This window comes from Salmo salar, chromosome ssa11 (genome assembly GCF_905237065.1).
Source record: "Salmo salar chromosome ssa11, Ssal_v3.1, whole genome shotgun sequence".
NCBI lineage: Eukaryota > Metazoa > Chordata > Actinopteri > Salmoniformes > Salmonidae > Salmo > Salmo salar.
The window spans coordinates 87,813,180-87,833,824 of NC_059452.1; the positions used below are offsets into that span (position 1 = coordinate 87,813,180).

The 20,645-nt window shown below is 40.8% G+C and overlaps 1 pseudogene; it reads right to left on the reverse strand.

Annotated features, from left to right (window-relative positions):
• Positions 1-10,420: 10,420 nt before the first annotated feature.
• Positions 10,421-19,823, reverse strand: LOC106563332 (proliferating cell nuclear antigen-like; annotated as a pseudogene).
• Positions 19,824-20,645: the final 822 nt, after the last annotated feature.

A 20,645-nucleotide genomic window follows, 5' to 3' on the forward strand; every position in this document is an offset into this window, starting at 1 on the left:
CTGGCAGAGAAAGGAATCCAAAAAGCTACCGCTAAACTTTGTTAAAACAAGTCAAACTACGTTTGTATTTCATTCTCAGGTACCTTAATTACATTTTAAACTATAATATTTCATACGGAAAGAAGTATGTTCAATAGAAAAGTAAAATTAGCAAGTGCGCGTCCTCTTCCTTGTGTGTGCACAGACTGATTTCCAACTCCGACTCCCAGTACCAAAACTCCAAATTCTTCCTTGTTTGGGAAGAAACAAGCCTGAAACCTTGAAAAAAGAATGTTGACATCTAGTGGAAGCCATAGGAATTGCAATCTGGGAGCTGGAATTGCATAGGACCCATAGCTGTCCATTGAAAGAGCATGGGCTCTCAAACAAAATTATTTTCCGGTTGGTTTTTCTTTGGATTTTCTCCTACCATATCAATTGTGTTATAGTCTTATACATTATTTTAACATTTCCACAAACGTCAAAGTGTTTTCTATCCATTGGTACCAATTATATGCATATCCTGGCTTCTGGGCCTGAGTAACAGGCAGTTTACTTTGGGCACGTCAGTCAGACAGGAAGTGGAGAAAAAAAGACCCTAGCTTTTAACCGCTATCTGTGTGTACAGTATTTGTCATCACAACAGTGGATGATTTAGGCCCTGCCATACGCAGTACTACATTATTAATGTTGTGCCTGACAGTCAGCCATGTGTGAGACACAGCCGTTTAACTATGGAGTTGGTCCCCCTTTGCTGCTATAACAGCCTCCACTCTTCTGGGAAGGCTTTCCACTAGATGTTGGAACATGAGCATTAGTGAGGTCGGGCACTGATGTTGGGCAATTAGGCCTGGCTCGCAGTCGGTGTTCCAATTCATCCCAAAGGTGTTTGATGGGGTTGAGGTGATGGTCTGTGCAGGCCAGTCAAGTTCTTAAACACCGATGTCGACAAATCGTTTCTGTATGGACCTCGCTTTGTGCACGGGGCATTGTCATGCTGAAACAGGAAAGGGCCTTCCCCAAACTGTTGCAAGAAAGTTGGAGGCACAGAATCGTGTAGAATGTCATTATACTGTATGCTGTAGTCTTAAGATTTACCATTACTAGAACAAAGGGGCCTAGCCAGAACCGTGATAAACAGCCCCAGACCATTATTCCTCCTCCACCGAACTTTACAGTTGAAATTATGCATTGGGGCAGGTAGCGTTCTCCTTACATCCTCCAAACCCAGATGGTGAAGTGTGATTCATCACTCCAGGGAACACGTTTCCACTACTTCCACTGAGTCCAATGGCAGCAAGCTTTATACCACTCCAGCCGATGCTTGGCATTGCGCATGGTGAAGCTCGTGACAAACAGTTCTTGTTTTGACGTTGCTTCCAGAGCCAGTTTGGAACTCAGTAGTGAGCGATGCAACCGAGGACAGACAATTTTTACGTGTTATGTGCTTTAGCACTCGGCGGTCACGTTCTGTGAACTTGCGTGCCCTACCACTTCACGGCTGAGCTGTTGTTGTCCTAGACGTTTCCACTTCACAATAACAGAACTTACAGTTGATCGGGGCAGCTCTAGCAGGGCAGAAATTTGATGAACTTACTTGTTGGAAGGGTGGCATCCTATGACAATGCCACATTGGAAGTCACTGAGGTCTTCAGTAAGGCCATTCTACTGCCAATATTTGTCTATTGAGATTGCATGGCTGTGTGCTCGATTTTTATACACTTCTCAGCAACACTACTAATTTGAAGGGGTGTCCACATACTTTTTATATATAGTGTACTTGAACAAGCAAATACACTCTCTTATAGAAATACTTCAAGCTGCCTCCATAGTCCCTATACACCTCTCCAAGTTGTCTCTTCCTCTCTCCTCTCTCTTCTCCCATTGGCATGCTCATTAAGTAGCCCCGCGTGCACTTCCTCAGATAAAACAGATTCCACGACAGGGGAGAAAGGGGGGGGGGGTGACCTCTCTTTTATTTGCCTGGATGAATTGTTCAATGAACAATTCAATTTAAGTTACAGTGTGGTTACATTTGAATCTTATCAAATTGCCCTCTGCGTCTGCAATCACAATGTATGAAAGTCCCTGCTTGGATCTATAGGCCCCAGGGTTTCCTCAACTACTGTATTGTGTGGACTTATAGTTTTTACATTACAAAAGCCCATATTTCCTAACTCAAGCAATTGTAGCTATCCATTCTGGTATTGTGTTATTTCCTGAGAAAGGGACTGGCAGTTGAGAGGTTTTAGGGTACAGTGCTGCTGGGTGGTAAATCACAGAGCCTCTAGGGTTCAATCATGCCTGTAATGCCTTGCTGCATGGACAGCTGGGACTCAGCTGATTATTGTCACAGAGGGATGCACTGTATCACAGAACACTATTAGTATATTGTATCTCTGTGCACTGTATCGCACATGCACTGTGTCTCTCAGAGTCTAAATACATTACAGTACAGACTGAGACAACTACATTGAAAATGGTTAGATCATAATGCTCCCTCATTGGTTTTGTTGGGCGGACGGTCCCAAGACATGAGTGTATGCCAAAAAATTGTTTACCATCGCTGTGTGTGTGTTGTATAAGGGGTGGGGGTGGGGGGGGTGGTGGGGGGGGGGGGGACGACACTACTCCCTCACTTGTTTTTCTTTCAAAGCAAGAGAACATTTCAGCTCCATACTTGTACATATTTTCCAGTCCAACAAGTAACACATTGAGCTTTTCCAACATGTCGTCTTATGTACGACTCCAAACAGGGAGGCAACTGCAGAACACATGGTCAAATTCCAGCTGGAGCTGCAGCAGCAATGAGTGATGTCTACATACTGTATCTGACAGAATGCTCAGCACTTCACTCAACACACTCAACTATTGCACTCATAAAAAGCTGTCTAGCACAATCTCTACAATGGGTTGAACAGTCAGTCACTCTATATATCAATATGGACACCATTAGTTGATTAAATACATTACATTATATCTGAATGCTTGCCTTTGTACAATGGCTTAACTTTAAAACATTTATAGTAATTGCCTGCCTGAAATTGATACACATAATTTAGTAGTACATGGTTACAACACAGTTAAAGGGGCAATCTGCAGTTACATAAATTGTGATATGTACCCGTTGATTATTGAAGAATATAACTTATACATTTCTCAGGATCTTAGTTCAACTGTTGTACCCCATCATAACCCAAAATATAAGCTGGTTTTACTACAATGTTTGTAAACAAAGTAAACGTAAACAAACGCCATATAGCCTCAAAACACAGTTAAAATTATATTTTTGATATCATTGATGGTCAGTCCTTGCATCCAGAGCCCTGTCTGTGAGAGTGGTTAAGTTTCTCCAGCCCCATCCCTCAGTTTGTTATCGAAACAGGCGGGGAGTATGCTTTAAAATTAATTCAACTGCTGATTACCGCTTTAAACTAACACTTTGGCTGTGACCCCACTCTCCAAGGGTGTTTCAGGGGGAGTTGGGATAATAATCAAAATGAACAAGACCCTGACCGTGACCCCACTCTCCAAGGGTGTTTCAGGGGGAGTTGGGATATGCAACAACAACAAAAAACATTTCCAATTCACACATGCATATAATACACAGTTGTACATGTGTGAAATAGGACAAATATAAGCACCCACCTAATTATTATTACTGTTGTTATTGCTAAGATAGTGACATACAGTACTGCAGATGGTAAGAATTACTATCATTAAGTTGCGCCGAGCCATTGTCACAAAATGACATAGAGCCGTCGTCAGAGCAGGTACAATATCAGTGACACCAAGTAACTGACATGACATATTTTCCATGGCAGTTGGTTACTGTTTCATTTGATTGATTCAACAACACTCACATTAAAATATTAATAAATATAATAACAATTGAATGGATGTATTTATTTGTCCACTGTATGACATGTTTTGCAATAACTCAATGATTATTTTTTGCCATAACTGTTATTCCACGAATGACGTGGGCATGGATTCAGCAGGTCTGCCTCGTACTGAACTCAAAACTACACAGCAGTTTGTTTAGGCTATTCCAACAATTAAAACAAACACAACAAAATATACATGTTATCGTTTCAATTTACCTGCATGGCGTTATTGTGTTGATATCTTGCTCTTTACAGTAAATCGCTCTGAGGCGTTCATTAGTCGCGCGCACTTTTTGTTCTGAGGATCTAGATGTAAAGAGAGAGAGAGAGAGAGAGAGACTGGCCCTCTCCGTAAGCCTTCGTTAATGCGCTGTCCGTGGTCCTGAAGTTGCTATAGCGTTTCTCTGGTCTAGATTCTGACCGCATGCGCAAGATGTCTTTCCCTATTTAATACGGAACCTGGCCAACAATCTGTTCCCCAATGAAGTTGGTCACACACAGGGAGCTGGATTTGTAGGACTCAAGATAAAAGCCATATTGAACTCATTGGGGATATCTTACTTTGATGTTTTTTTCTGTAGACTTTTGGACATTTTGCTGATCATGATGCTAAGCAACGAGGACAGTTACTTGTAGATTCCGAGATGAGATCCTCAGACCCCTTGTGAGACCATATGCTGGTGCGGTTGGCCCTGGGTTCCTCCTAATGCAAGACAATGCTAGACCTCATGTGGCTGGAGTGTGTCAGCAGTTCCTGCAAGAGGAAGGCATTGATGCTATGGACTGGCCCGCCCGTTCCCCAGACCTGAATCCAATTGAGCACATCTGGGACATCATGTCTCGATCAATCCACCAACGCCACGTTGCACCACAGACTGTCCAGGAGTTGGCGGATGCTTTAGTCCAGGTCTGGGAGGAGATCCCTCAGGAGACCATCCGCCACCTCATCAGGAGCATGCCCAGGCGTTGTAGGGAGATCATACAGGCACGTGGAGGCCACACACACTACTGAGCCTCATTTTGACTTGTTTTAAGGACATTACATCAAAGTTGGATCAGCCTGTAGTGTGGTTTTCCACTTTAATTTTGAGTGTGACTCCAAATCCAGACCTCCATGGGTTGATAAATTGGATTTCCATTGATTATTTTTGTGTGATTTTGTTGTCAGCACATTCAACTATGTAAAGAAAAAAGTATTTAATAAGATTATTTCTTTCATTCAGATCTAGGATGTGTTGTTTAAGTGTTCCCTTTATTTTTTTGAGCAGTATATATATAAGGTCAACATTCCCATAGTGTTCACATTTCTCTGTAAGTGTTGTAGCTACATAAAAAGGTAGGGAAATATCCAGTCTTTGCTATTTTCTTCATTAGCGTACTGATGATTTCAGGTTGTATTGGATTTATTTGTATCTGTTAAGACATTGAATACATGTTGTTTATTAAATTTAGTACATTTAGTATCTTTAGTATAGTTTTACCTGTGATAAGCAAGTTCATTTAAAGTTGTATGTGATTTGGTTTATATAGATACAACATTTCAATGTTAACACACAGTAACCAAAAACCGGATCTAATTTGCATATTCATACTGAGATGCAGCAAATTTCCAGCAAAGAGTAGAATGTTCGCCACACGTTTCCCAGAATTGTTTGCCAGAAGTTCACAAGTCACTGCAAAAGTGCTGCAAGTTTGCCACAAAACAAATTTTCATGTGAAAATATGAGCTATTGCGGCAAATTGACCAAAGGTTTCCCATAACAGTTTTCCAGAAGACATTTTTTGGGGGGTAAGGGTATTACAGTCAAAAACGGTCAACTTTATAATGAACAAGACTCCAAGTCAGGGAGGGAAGAGGGAGATATAGTTTTTTTTAGGAGTTTGTTGCTGTGGAAACTATTGCTAAGCAGTGTTTTAGACCATAAGGAGAGCGTAAAGTTAATCAGACATAAGGGGGAGGTGTGAAAAGTGAAGAGGAGAAAGATTTGAATAAAGAAAAAGAAATAGAGAGCATGCAGATAACAGCATGAGTAAAGACTCCAACTCAATGATGTCAAGGATTGAAATGGATTTAGATAGAAATTCTAATTACCAATGCAAACATATTCTCTCAGCCATCCCAGCTATCCAAAAACGCATGTTCTCTAAGGGCAAGGGAAGTTATAAGCAGGTGTGGATGTCTGCGTCTTTTTCACTCAACCAGGGTAAAGTCTTCTGTAATTCATTGAATAATAATTCAGTAATAAGTCATTCTGTTTTAACCTGTTGGGGCTACAGGTTAGCAATGAACCCTGAGACGGGATTGCTAGCAAGGCTGGAAATTCAAAACATCAAAAATCTAATAATTTCAATTTCTCAAACAATCAACTATTTTACACAATTTAAAAGATAAACATCTCCTTAATCTAACCACATTGTTCGATTTTCAAAGAGGCTTTACGGCAAAAGCATAAAGTTAGATTATGTTAGGACAGTACATAGCCACAAAAGTACAAACATCCATTTTCAATTCAAGGTCAGGCGTCACCAAAAGCAGAAACCAGCTAAAATTATGCACTAACCTTTGACAATCTCCATCAGATGACACTCCTAGGACATTATGTTATACAATACATGCATTTTTTGTTCCATCAAGTTCATATTTATATCCAAAAACAGCATTTTACAGTAGCGGTGAAATTCAGATTTTTTTCTTCTCTGAAATGCTTCCGGTGAACAACGTTACAAATTACAAAATTACTATTCGAAAACATTGGTAAATTATAATATTGTCATTCAAATATTCATAGTTTAACATTTCGTAAATGCTACTGCATTGCCAGATTTCAAAATAACTTTACTGGGAAATCACAATTTGCAATAAACCGGGTGCTGTGCTAAGAACAATAGGCTAGGCTATACAGGTTAGCACCATCTTGTAACCATGTAATATCAAAATTACTATTGTCAATAATCCCTTACCTTTGATTATCTTCATCCATTGGCACTTCCAGGAATCCCATGTCCACAACAAATGTGGTTTCTTTCAACAAAGTTCATAATTGATGTCCAAATAACTCCAAGTTGTTAGCGCTTCGGTAGGCTACTAAAAAGGGCGAAAAGTCAAAAAAATAATCTATTTACGTTCGTTCAAACATGTCAAACGTTTAGCATCAGTCTTTAGAGCCATTTTTAACGTGAAACATCAGTAATGTTTCAACCCGACCTCTCCTGTGTCTTGAAAAACGTATTTGAAAAATGTATCGCATCACATGATTGCGCAGGTGCAGCCAATAATGAAGTGATGACATCCCAGGGAGGTCAACTTCTCTTCCTTGTCATCCGGTCTCTGTTCATCATAGACGCTTCAAACAACTTTAGAAAGATCGTTGACATCTAGTGGAAGCCGTAGGAAGTGCGAAATGAATCCTTTGTCACTGTGTTATCTATAACAATGCCTCAAAAAAATAGTACAGCCACAAAATAATTTTTTTTCTCAGGTTTTTGCCTGCCATATGAGTTTTGTTATACTTACAGATACCATTCAAACAGTTTTAGAAAATTCAGAGTGTTTTCTATCCAAATCTGGTAATAATATGCATATCCTAGCTTCTGAGTTGGTGTAGGAGGCAGTTAAAAATGGGCACATATTTTTTTCAAAATTCTCAATACTGCCCCCTAGCCCCTAGAGCCAATACATTTGAATCACATAAAGATCTACCAATTAAATAGGCTTATACTCTTTCATGTGAGTAATTTCGTAACACTACATGTATTAAATTCCACTGTAATTTATATTACAGGGGAAAAGGTTAAATATTTCCATGAGTCTGTCCCTGTGTGCCTCTGGGTGCTTTTCTGCCTACAGGTCTATCACATTCCTGTCGACACTAAGTCTATTTTTAGCCTAGCGACTAGCTCCAGCGAGCGCTTGGTGTCCCTGGTGGATTCCATTCCAATGTTGAGTCTAATTGAGGATGTGTGTGAGTGTGTGTGTTTGCTTTTTCACCATATCTTCTCCAACAAAGGTTGCTGTGCATGCACTCATACACACAATAACCCATCTCTGTCTATGCCACGCTATTTCATCCACTATATCCATCCCTTTCTCCTCTCTATACTTTTATTCCTCAGCCTGTTTAATATTCACACTTCTTGTATTCCTTCTCTTTCATCTTTCTTATTCGCACTCTTTAATCTCACTCCTATTCTCTGTCATATTTTCTTTGCTTTCTTTACTTGCCACACATCTCTCCGTCATCCCTTTCCTATCAACTGCCAGCCTGCAGATTCAATTCAGTCTCTCCTTTTACCCCTTTTTTTTGCACCGACTCTCTTGCACTCGCTCACACATACTACACTGACACTCCAACACACACACACACACACACACACACACACACACACACACACACACACACACACACACACACACACACACACACTTCAGATATGCTATTACTCTGTTTATTATCTATCCTGATTGCCTAGTCATTTTACCCCTACCTACATGTACCACATTGACTCAGTACCTGTACTCCTTGTATATAGCCTCGTTATTGTTATTTTATTGTGTTACTATTTCCTTTTTTTATTTAGCAAAATGTTTCTTACTTTTTAACTCTGCATTGTTGGGAAAGAGATCGTAAGTAAGCATTTGACAGTAAAGTGTACACCTGTTGAATTCGGTGCATGTGAATTTTTTTACATTTATTTGATAGCTAGACTGAAAAGGAAAAGGGAATGTGAAATATACTGTAGATACCATAGGTACAGTTTGGTCCAGAATTATTAAATAATTATAATCTTTATATAATGTTATACTAATACAATTGCTCAGAGAAATATGTTTTGTTTAAGCCCCCTCTAGAGTCCAATTAGCATAATAAAAAAATCCCCATAAAAATCTGTCAGTTTAAGCTACAGATCTGTTTTTTGCATTGGGTGCATCTCAATCCACCACATCCGCTGATGTCGCACTTCCACATCTGCGGTGAAAGGCGACAGAGCTAGAGTCACGCCCTGGCCATAGAGAGGGTTTTTATTCTCTATTTTGGTTAGGCCAGGGTGTGACTAGGGTGGGCATTCTATGTCTTTTTTTCTATGTCTTGTATTTCTTTGTTTTGGCCTGGTATGGCTCTCAATCAGGGACAGCTGTACATCGTTGTCGCTGATTGGGAGCCATACTTAGGTAGCCTGTTTTCCTTGGGTTTTGTGGGTGGTTTTATTTCTGTTTAGTATTTTTTACCTGACAGAACTGTTTGGCTGTCGTCTTTTGTTTCTCTGTTTATGTGTTCTCAGTACAATAAATTCATGATGAGCACTAACCACGCTGCGCCTTAGTGTAACGGCCGTCGAAGGGAGTAGACCATCTGTTGTTCCATGTAATGAATCTGTCAGTGTTTGTATGGGCTAATTGCAGTAAGGCCAAATATATATGTGTGTGTGTATATATACTTCACGGGGTCTCATAATTCAAAATCAAATAGCAAAATGTTCCTTGGTATTACATTCTTAAAACAATTCCATATAGCTTAATAGAACCCCTCCCCTCCCCCGGCTTTGACAGGACTTAGATTGTTTTATGACTTGTTAATAACCCATAACAATCTAAAGTATTGCCACCCCTGTTTTCAATACTCTAGCACCCTCCCCTTGAGAGGATAATGACCGCAAGTGGATCTTCCAGAAAGACAACCCCAAGCACACATCAAAATCCACAAAGGAATGTTTAATTGACCACAAAAATCTACATTTTGCAATGGCCATCTCAGTCTCCGGACATGAAACTTATTAAAAACCTGTGGCATGAATTGAAGAGGGCAGTCCGTACAATACAGCTCAGTATTGTATTATTTATTTTATACAGTCTTTTTTCCTCATCTTTATCAAAGGTGTCAATAATTATGGACGCCACTGTACATAACAGAGGCACATTGTCACGTCCTGGCCAGTATAAGGTTAATTGGTATTGTAGTTTGGTCAGGACGTGGCAGAGGGTATTCGTTTTATGTGGTTCGGGGTGGTGTGTTTTGTTGAAGGGGCATTTGGTTTAAGTATTCCGGGGTTTTTGGGCACTGTTTGGTTTTCAGGTATTCTATGTTTAGTCTAGTATGTCTGGTTCTATGTTTGGTTAATTGGGGTTGGGACTCTCAGTTGAAGGCAGGTGTTGTCTATCTGCCTTTGATTGAGAGTCCCATATATTAGGGTGAGTTTGTGTTTGTTATTTGTGGGTGATTGTTTCGTGTATAGCGTCAAGCCTTACAGGACTGTATATTGTCGGTGTGTTTATTTTTGTATACGTGTTTATTTTGGGTTTGCCTTCTTTCCTTATAATAAAGAAGATGAGTATACACATACCTGCTGCGTTTTGGTCCTCCATTTCCAACGACAAGTGTGACACACATGTTCTGTACAAATTTGTTAACTCAGTGGTAGGTATGCGACTTCATTTCCCAGACAAGAGGAGGCTGGTGGGAAAAGCTATAAGAGGACAGGTTCATTGTAATGGCTGGAATGGAATCAATGGAATGGTACCAACATCATACACATGGAAACAATGTGTTTGACTCCGTTCCATTGATTCCATTCCAGAAATTACAATGAGAGCATCCTCCAATACGTCTTCCCACCAGCCTCCTCTGTACCAGACATGTCAGAAGTTCACAAATACAAACTGCCTTGTGATGTGTACAGGTATGTGAGTATGTCAAAACAACAGTCTAATACTATGTACTTGCAAAATTGATAAGCCCATAAATTAGCCGTTTGATGAGGATAAACAAGACGTGGCAAACATACTGTATCCATCAAACAACTTAAATGTTTCTCGCATAGAAACACATTAGTATCACCAAAACATATCATTAGTTATATTGCCTTAACCATAATACAGTATACAGCATTCCTACAGGATTTAACTGGCATCTGGAACATATTAGGACCTGCAGAACAGCCATACTTCTTTAACGGTAACCTTTCACTAGGACTTCAGTCTTCTTCAGGGTTCAGTCCAAGTGTTCTCAGACTTGTTTAGTCAGGTTGAGGATTCGGATGCATCCTTGACAATCTCAGGTGCCAGTTAATACTTGATGTGGCCCATGTCTGCAATCTTATACTCCACCTCTGGAGGGAGAGACTAACCAGGTTGAGATGGTTTTACACATGTTGAACAAAGCCTACATGTAGATCTGAGTCTTCAAGGCCAACAGTGATTATGGAAACCATGTTATTGCCACTTAATTCCATTCTGGAATATCAAGTGCTACAATAAATTATATTCTGTGCCTGTTGCTTTGACTGTCAGGGAAAATGTTTATATGTGTGTTTGTATGTGTGAGCAGGCAGTCAGTCCTCCAGGCCTCTCTCACCGCTTCATCCTCATTGCCCTCGCTGTTGGTCTGGGACAGCTTGATGATGCCAGTGCCCAACTCCCCACTGGCTGAGAACTGGACCCCGCCTTTTGCACAAGTGATCATGACAGCATCCCCGATCTGGGGCAGGTCTCTACAATTCCGGGAGAACTCACTGTACTCTTACTCCTACAGAGAGAGTAGGTTATCATTCAAGCTACCAAATCACCAGCTCCCCCCACTGTACATCAATGGAGATTTAAAAGGTCACATTTTAATTGGACTGACCTGATTGGGAGTAAAGAATAAAGAGTGCTCACTGGAATACGGAGCTGTTCCACATCCAAGTCCATCAACATAGTCAGATACTTTCTCCTGATCTAACACAGAGACAGACAATATTACAAGTTAGGTCATTCCTCAGAAAATATTTGACCTTGCTACATGCTGCTGGTCAGCAGGTGTTTGAATAAATGTGTGTGTGTGTGTATGTGGCCTACTTACTTTTAGTCCCAAAAACCAGGTCAAGAGTCTCCTATCATCTGCACATAGGGCGATGATGTTCTCATTCACTGCGCACCTCCAAAAATCTTGGATATGCTGCAAGTAAGCCAGCGAGCAAGTGTTAGTGTTAGGTTAACTCAACATAGTTATCAATGTTGACTCATGAAAATGAATGCAAATTTTGTTCACCCACCTGGACAAGTTAACTCCCATAGCGACAGTGTGATCACAACGTTACCAACCCAATCCATCGCTACGCAGGTTGAGGTGCACAGGGGAAACGTGATGAGTCCATACTCTGAAGTGAGATACCTGAGGAGCTCACATTCCAGCAAGCTTCAGTGATAAGGTCTTTCAGTGAGTTGAAAACTTTATTTAGGATTAGACCTTGAGTCAATCATGCCTCAAACCTTTTGCTTTTGCTTATGTGTTTTCTTTGCTGATCTGGTAAGCAGTATTTGGGATCAGCTGATTGCTAGATTGCAGCTGCTACAGGTCGCAAGATGCGCAAGGGCCCCTCCCACTATCCTTTTCTCATGTGCCGAGAAGGGTGTAATAGCCGCCCGCAATTCAGGAAGTTCCTGCATGTGGGCATCCTGCATCTGCTATTGGTCCATTTTTAAGCTAGGACTCCGGTACAGAGGAAGGAGGCGGGTGCACTCCATTACAGTAGCTGGCAGTAATGCACCATAAGGTTGGATGCCAACCAACGATAAACCTCACAGAAGAAGAAGAGGCGGACACTGCTGTCCTGCAGTTCTGTTAATGGAGGCAAGAGCAGGTGTTTGGCAGGTCGGAGCGAATGACACTATGTGCTAGCTAGCTTGGACACCGGTAGACAGTGTCCCTCACCCCAGCCTGTCGGGCAGCGCTTTCCCACAGTTCTGTTATCGACGTATGAGAGCAGGTATTAGTGAAGGACACTGTGTGCTAGCTAGCTAACTCGGACTCCGGTACACATGTGGCGGGGGCGACCACGGTAGCTAGCTAGCTAGGACACCGGTAGACAGTGTCCTTCACCACCAAAAAACTCTGATAATAGTTCTATTTCACTTTTGATCAACATTTTAATCGCATACACAATCATAGGGAATCCAGAATATCAAAGGTGTCACACAAGCATGAAGATTGCTTGCTCGAGGAAGGAACTAATGGGATGCTCGAGGGAGGGCATTCCTGCAGGAACCAATGGGATACTCGAGGGGGTTAGTTCCTGCAGATGCAAGAATGCCCACATGTTGGAATGCCCTGACTTTCGGGTCACAATCACACATTATTGTGCTCCTGCTGAGAATGAATTAAATTTAGGGCGTATTCCAGACCATATACAAAGCAGTCGTGCTGCACAAATAAATACATTTTGCATGATATGAGCTATTTGGGGTAAAAATTGTTTGCACTGTACTGATATTTTGTTTTTCAGCAATAGTGAGGTATTTTGATGGAAACTAACATTTTGTAATACTTGGTTGATCAGAAATTATGAATTGAATCAAGCAAAAGCATGTCCTGGATTGAATGAATAATGATTTATTCTTCTCATTCTCTCCATGTGTAATCAAGTTCCATCTCCTGGCAGGGGCAAATCTTGGATTTGAAGACATTGGGCTTAGCCCAAAGCCAGTAGGAGGATCCGGGGGCATTAACATCTAAATGCATGAATTTGGTGCACTTCGAGATGAACATTAATTAAGAGGTTAGAACATTGAGAGATTAGATCTTCCATTACTGGGTCCATTATGTGCATTATAAGCAATTGTAGATTTGCACTTTGGCCACTAGATGCATAGTATTAGGAATTAGAATGGACATGAACCTTCTTATGATGGTATAAAAGATCAGACAAGGGAGTTGGTCAACCATGGTTTGCCAGTGCTGTGATAAAATATTGTATAAAACAATGAAGATTATCTGCACTGTATGTTTATTAGTTAGCTAGCCAGACAGTTTTAGATTAATTGTTCCATTCATTTTTCTAAATAACTGCCAATATGCCAGATTCCTGTCACAACTTCCGCCGAAGTTGACTCCTCTCCTTGTTCGGGCGGCGTTCGGCGGTCGACGTCACCGGCTTTCTAGCCATCGCCGCTCCATTTTTCATTTATCCATTTGTTTTGTCTTGTTCCCTGCACACCTGGTTTTCATTCCCCAATCACACTACATGTATTTATTCCTCTGTTCCCCCTCATGTCTTTGTGTTTGATTGTTTCATGTTACGTGTCATGTTTGACGCGCTATTTCTGGTGTGCGTTTATTCCGTGTTTTATTTCACAAGGTATGTTTATTTGCTTGTACATATCATTGTGACTGTTTGTGCGTTTTGCACTTTTGCATATTGGCTGGAGGTTTCGACGCAGTGGTGTCCGCCTGTTGGTTTCTCCTGCCTAAATAAAGTGTGCGCCTGTTCACAACTCTCTGCTCTCCTGCACCTGACTCCGCTCCCAGTACGCGCACCATTGACAATTCCATTCAAACAAGTTGTAAATCAAATCAAGTAAAATTGTAATCGTCAAATGCGCTTAATACAACAGTGAAATGCTTACTTACAAGCCCTTAACCAACAATGCAGTTCAAGAAATAGAGTTAAGAAAATATTTACTAAATAAACGAACACAATAAAATGACATAACAGGGTGTGCCGATACCGAGTCAATGTGCGGGGATAAAGTGACTATGCATAGATAATAAACAGCGAGTGGCCTTCCTCTGACACCGCCTAGTACAGTGCCTTGCGAAAGTATTCGGCCCCCTTGAACTTTTCGACCTTTTGCCACATTTCAGGCTTCAAACATAAAGATATAAAACTGTAATTTTTTGTGAAGAATCAACAAGTGGGACACAATCATGAAGTGGAACGAAATTCATTGGATACTTCAAACTTTTTTAACAAATAAAAAACTGAAAAATTGGGCGTGCAAAATTATACAGCCCCTCAGTATTACAGACTCGGTCAGAGAGAGGTTGAAAATATCAGTGAAGACACTGGCAACAAGTATGGACATTGTATCATATAATAACACTCCCAGCTTGCCAAGAAAACAATATTTTTTACATTTATGGTCTAATTGCATATATTTTCGAGGCTATTTATACAGACAGTTGGTATAAAACCTGTAAACTGTATTTTTATAAACTGGGTGGTTCGAGTTCTGAATGCTGATTGGCTGAAAGCCGTGGAATATACTTCGAGTTTGACAAACAATTTTTTTACTGTTCTAATTACGTTGGTTACCAGTTTATAATAGCAATAAGGCACCTTTGGGATTTGTGGTATCTGGCCAATATACCATGACGTGTTGCGTCGTGCATAAAAACAGCCCTTAGCCGTGGTATATTGGCCATATAACACACCTCCTCATGCCTTATTGCTAACTATATGGCACTATTTTAGGTTGACAAAAATTCTATTACACAATTTCTGATATATCATGTCTTACTTACTTTTATTTTCCTGCATAAGTATGAAGGAAAAAAAGGAAACCGCACACTGTTCTTGATAGTATCACTGATATTTAATAAGCTTACGTATCGGCCTAACGGCCTTCGTCAGAGCTTTTGTGAATTTTCAGAAAACAGCACCTCTATGTAGACCTAGCCCCACCCACATCCGTTCCACGTATGGAAAGGAGTTGGAGGCAAAGAAAAAATAAATAAGTGCTACCAAACATAACAATATGCATTTCACAAATATTACAAAAGTGTATAGACAAGACGCACCGAACACGTCCATAAAATCACAACGAGGACATAGCAAGTTTTCATTAATCATTGGGTACATCATACGAAAAAACAAAGTAATCTTAAATAGGAACATATTTTAAATTCACAACATAACATACATAGGCATTTCATCATTAAGTCCTTTAGGAAATAATGTCTGGAGGGTGAAAATCCAAAAACATTCTCTTTTGCTCAGAGTATTATTAATATCACCTCCCCTGTCTGATATCTTGACTTTCTCTATACCACAAAATCTAAAGGTAGAAATGTCATGCTTTCGGTCATTAAAATGTACTGCGACTGGATAATCCCTGTCGTTTCTCCTGATTGAACTTTTATGTTCACTAATTCTCTGTTTGAGAGAGCGGGAGGTTTTACCGACATAGCAGAGCCCACATGGACATTTAATAATGTAAATAACATGGGTGGTGGTGCACGTGATGATATCGTTAATTTGAAACCGTTTTCCTGTGTGTGGGTGGCAGAAATATTCACACTTCATCATATTGTTGCACTGTGCGCATCCTCTACATTTAAAGCTACCATTTGGTAGAGGGCGTAAAAGAGCCTGGCTGATTTTCTTTCGTGGCTGGCAGTTGGCATGAACCAATTTATCGCGTAAATTGCGACCTCTCCTATACACAATGAGTGGTGGATTCTTAAATTCAGCCGGCAAAGCTGGGTCCGATGATAAAATATGCCAATGTTTCTTAACCACACCTCCCACTTTTCGCGAATTCAAAGTATATGTGGTTGTGAACATAACGGAGTGTTCTTTTACGGAGTGTTCTGGTCTATTTTGTAACAATTCATCTCGTGTTTTTCCCAATGCCAAATGAAGAGCTTCATCCACACATTGTGGCGAATAGCCTCTTAGAAACCTAGTGCGCATCTCCGCTGCTTTTTCTAGATAATCATCATTGGAGTAGCATATACGGCGCAGTCTGAAAAACTGGCTTCTAGGAAGTCCTCTTTTTAGTGGCTCAGGATGGAAGCTGTCCCCCTGTAATAGAGTATTTCTGTCTGTTTCTTTTCGATACAGAGTTGTAAACAGGGTTCCATTTGATTTCTCAATCCACATATCGAGGTAATGAACGCGTTGAGTGTCACTTTCAATAGTGAATTTGAGATTGGGATTCATGTCATTGAGTAGTGCCATAAAATCTGACAGCTCTTGTTCAGTTCCTTCCCATATGCAAAAAATGTCGTCAATATATCGATACCACTTCAGGATTTTATTCAAAAATGGATTTTCGTTTTTGTTATTGACAAAACGTTCTTCAAATAGACCCACATAAAGGTTAGCATAGCTCGGAGCGAATGTGGAGCCCATCGACGTTCCATTCGTTTGGAGGTAGTATTCATCATCAAACCTAAAATAGTTATACTTCAAAACATATTCTGCCAGCTCTAAAATAAAGTTTGTTGGTGGATATTCATTAGTATCTCTGTCTCCCAAATAGTAAGCTAGTGCTGCCAGCCCCTCCACATGGGGAATGCTGGTATATAGACTCTCCACATCTAATGTGACCAGAATACAGTCTTCTTTCAAACCCGTTATTGGTGAGATCTTGTTTATGAAGTCTATAGAGTCTTTTACATATGATGGTAATGCTTGCACATGAGTTTTAATAAAAGCGTCTACAAAGTTCGACAATGGCTCTAGCATTGAGCCTATTCCTGCAACCACTGGTCTGCCTGGATAATTGCCTTGTTGTGTTTTAGGTTTGTGTAATTTCGGGTAAAATGTAAAGGCATGGACGTATGGCACATTTGCAGCAAAGATATTCATATTCAGGTTTTGAGATAAGGTGGTTTAATAGGGCTTGCTCCAAACTAGAGCATATATCCCTTTGGAACACCTGTGTGGGATCAACACTTAGTTTTCTATAGAAACGTTCATTACTGAGTTGTCTCTGAATTTCTTCTTTATATTTTTCATAGTCTAAAACAACCACAGCACCCCCCTTGTCTGCAGGTTTAATAACCAACGATGAATCTTTCATTAATTCATTAAGTGCCTGTTCTTCTGTTCTAGTGAGATTTTTCTGAATGTGGTTTGTTTGTCTCGTATACACTGACATGGCTTCTTGTTCGACTAACCTACAATAGGTATTAATCGAAGAGTTGTTAACTATGGGACAGAATTTGCTTTTGGGCTTAAAATGTGTGCCAGTTCGTTGATGTGTTTCTTGGCCCGAAACAGTGTTTTGTGAAAACACATGCTTAAGTTTAATCTTACGGAAGAATTTGAACAGATCTACTTTCATATCAAATGGTTTATCTGTACATGTAGGTACAAAAGAGAGACCCTTAGATAAGACTGAGACTTGAGCATCAGTAAGGTCTTTTTTGGAGAGGTTAATTACCGCGTCCTGCTGTAGCTCCGTGTCCACGGCCTGTGATCCTGGTCTCCTCTTCGACCGCTTGCCTCTCCTACATCGTTTCTTTTCTTTCGTAGAGCCTTGTGTTGCTTCCGGGCTAGAAAAACCGGCTGTGTGCCATGGTAGCTGGAGTCACTGTCTGTAGGGAATTCGCTCTCGGTGGATGCCTCTGTGTCCAAATTTCCATGGCCTCCTGCTGCTGCGTATCTGCGTCCCTCAATCAGTGGTGCGTCCCTACGTCGGCCTCTCCGTGCTCCTGTCCTTGGGCCTTCCCATGCATACACCTGGTTAAGCTGGTAATCATCTGTCACGCTGATATTTCTTGATCTTTGTTGCTTGTAGAGAGTCTCTGTATTTCCCAATGAACTGGTTGATCGCGTCGTCTATGGCTGTAAAATTAAGGCCTAGAATCTCCTTCATAACAACCTCATGTTCGCTAATCTTAACTTCAACTTCTTTTGCTTCCTTCGACACATGCTCAACGATTAATAACATTAAATCTAGTGAACATTTGAGTATATCACCCCATTGATGAACGAAAGTTTTGTCGTTTTTCCCTATTGTAGGCTCCTTCTGTATTCTCAGTCCTCTTGGAATGCGCTTGTTGCGCCAATACTCGCTAAGAGTGGTGCCATGCAGGAAGAAACGAGTTTCTTTCTCTCGAAGTCTCTGGAGTTGGATTTTGAGTTCGACAGTCGAGTGCTGAACTGGGTTGTCCATGTTGGAGGTAGGAAAAAAGAATCCTATCGGCGTCTTCTTGTGTGAATGAAAGGGTATTCGCACAATGCTCAGTAAGTGAGTTGATCTCTCGTAGTGAATCCATTGTATATTTGGTACGTCTTTTTCTTTTTGTGTATACTACAAGATTTCAGAGTGCAGAGTGAAAAACAGTATTACAAGATTCAAAAGGCACTCGCACATCTGAGCAATCTTGTTGCAGGTGCATTGCAACAGTTGAAACAGGATGAAGGAAAAAAAGGAAACCGCACACTGTTCTTGATAGTATCACTGATATTTAATAAGCTTACGTATCGGCCTAACGGCCTTCGTGAATCTACTGAAAACAGCACCTCTATGTAGACCTAGCCCCACCCACATCCGTTCCATGTATGGAAAGGAGTTGGAGGCAAAGGGAAAATAAATAAGTGCTACCAAACATAACAATATGCATTTCACAAATATTACAAAAGTTTTTTTCCTTCATCCTGTTTCAACTGTTGCCATGCACCTGCAACAAGATTGCTCAGATGTGCGAGTGCCTTTTGAATCTTATTTTCCTGCATAAGTAAAATCCGGAAATGCATCACCTTGACCTATGACTGCCATTCATTCCAATTGGACTGGTTAGGATTTCTCCCTGACCACAATGGCTGTCCTTTTCTGGGCATTCTGGAGCTTTAAGGGTTTATGACATAGCACCTAAAGTCATTTAATAAAATCTCTATTACTAGATGTTTCTTTTCTGCTTCTTATTCAGTGGTAGGCTACTACTGTATGTGCAACAAAGGAGATAGACCCATTACGTATTAGATAGAATGTTGCAGCCCCGCCCGCCTGTGGGGAAAACAACCTGTGCTTACCTAGGTTACCCTTTACCTCACAGCAAAAAAGTAATCTTTTTCAAGTACAATGTGTATGCTGTCTTTTTGTTTTAATCAATTACCAAACCACATTTAAGAAAAGTACATTTCATCGTTGCCTGCTCCCTAGCGTTCTCACTACTTACAAAAAGTGCTTCCCTCATGCCCCTTTTCATGATGATGCTACAGTAGCAGACACTTGAGTGAGTGAGTGCTAGCTACCAACTGGAACGTTAATCAAACCAAGACCAGCAACACAATTAAGAGTTACAAATGGACTGTACTAAACAAGTTAAATGTTTTACCTGTGATAAAATGTTTTCCACACACATAGTTACGTGTAGCCTACTTGGACACCGCATCTCCACATTTCCCACATCGAATAGCCTGAAGCCACAGGGCTCTTCTTGCAGGCTCTATTTCCTTACCTGGTAGCATTGCGAACCTTAGGTCGGGATTTTTGTCCTGGCTACATGTACATTGAACAACACAGCAGCTTTTTGGGATGTTTTGCTATTTCCGTATAACAAAAAAATCGATGACGAAGTTGTCTCTTTTACAATGGGGGTCAAATAAGAATGCTGATTTTCCCCAATTTGTGGGCGTGGTTGAGGGAAATTCCTTATTATTATGTGAATATCAACTGGGATTATGACATTATGACATTAGTTATCCTTTGTGACATCACAGAAGGCTGAGACACTTCAGTTAACACAGTGGCACCATTTCACTGATGCATTCACCCCCCACCAAGAAGGTAAGTCATTTTTAGGGAATTCACAATATGGACCCATATTTGGTAGATAATCAATTCTCTCCATACTTGATCACCATTCTGCACAGTGCCTACTTTCATTATCTCATTATCTCACACATACTGTCTGTGTGGGTAAAACATTTCAGTTTGTCAGTGATGTGTACGCCAAGGAACTTGAAGTTTTTCACCTTCTCCACTGCGGTCCCGTTGATGTGGATAGGGGTGTGCTCCCTCTGCTGTTTTCTGAAGTCCACGATCAGCTCCTTTGTTTTGTTGACGTTGAGTGAGAGGTTATTTACCTGGCGCCACACTCCCAGGGCCCTCACCTCCTCCCTGTAGTCTGTCTCGTTATTGTTGGTAATCAGGCCTACTACTGTGTTGTCTCCAAACTTGATGATTGAGTTGGAGGTGTGCGTGGCCACGCAGTCATGGGTGAACAGGGAGTACAGGAGGGGGTTGATGGGATAGGGCAGTGTGCAGTGCGATGGCGATTGCATCGTCTG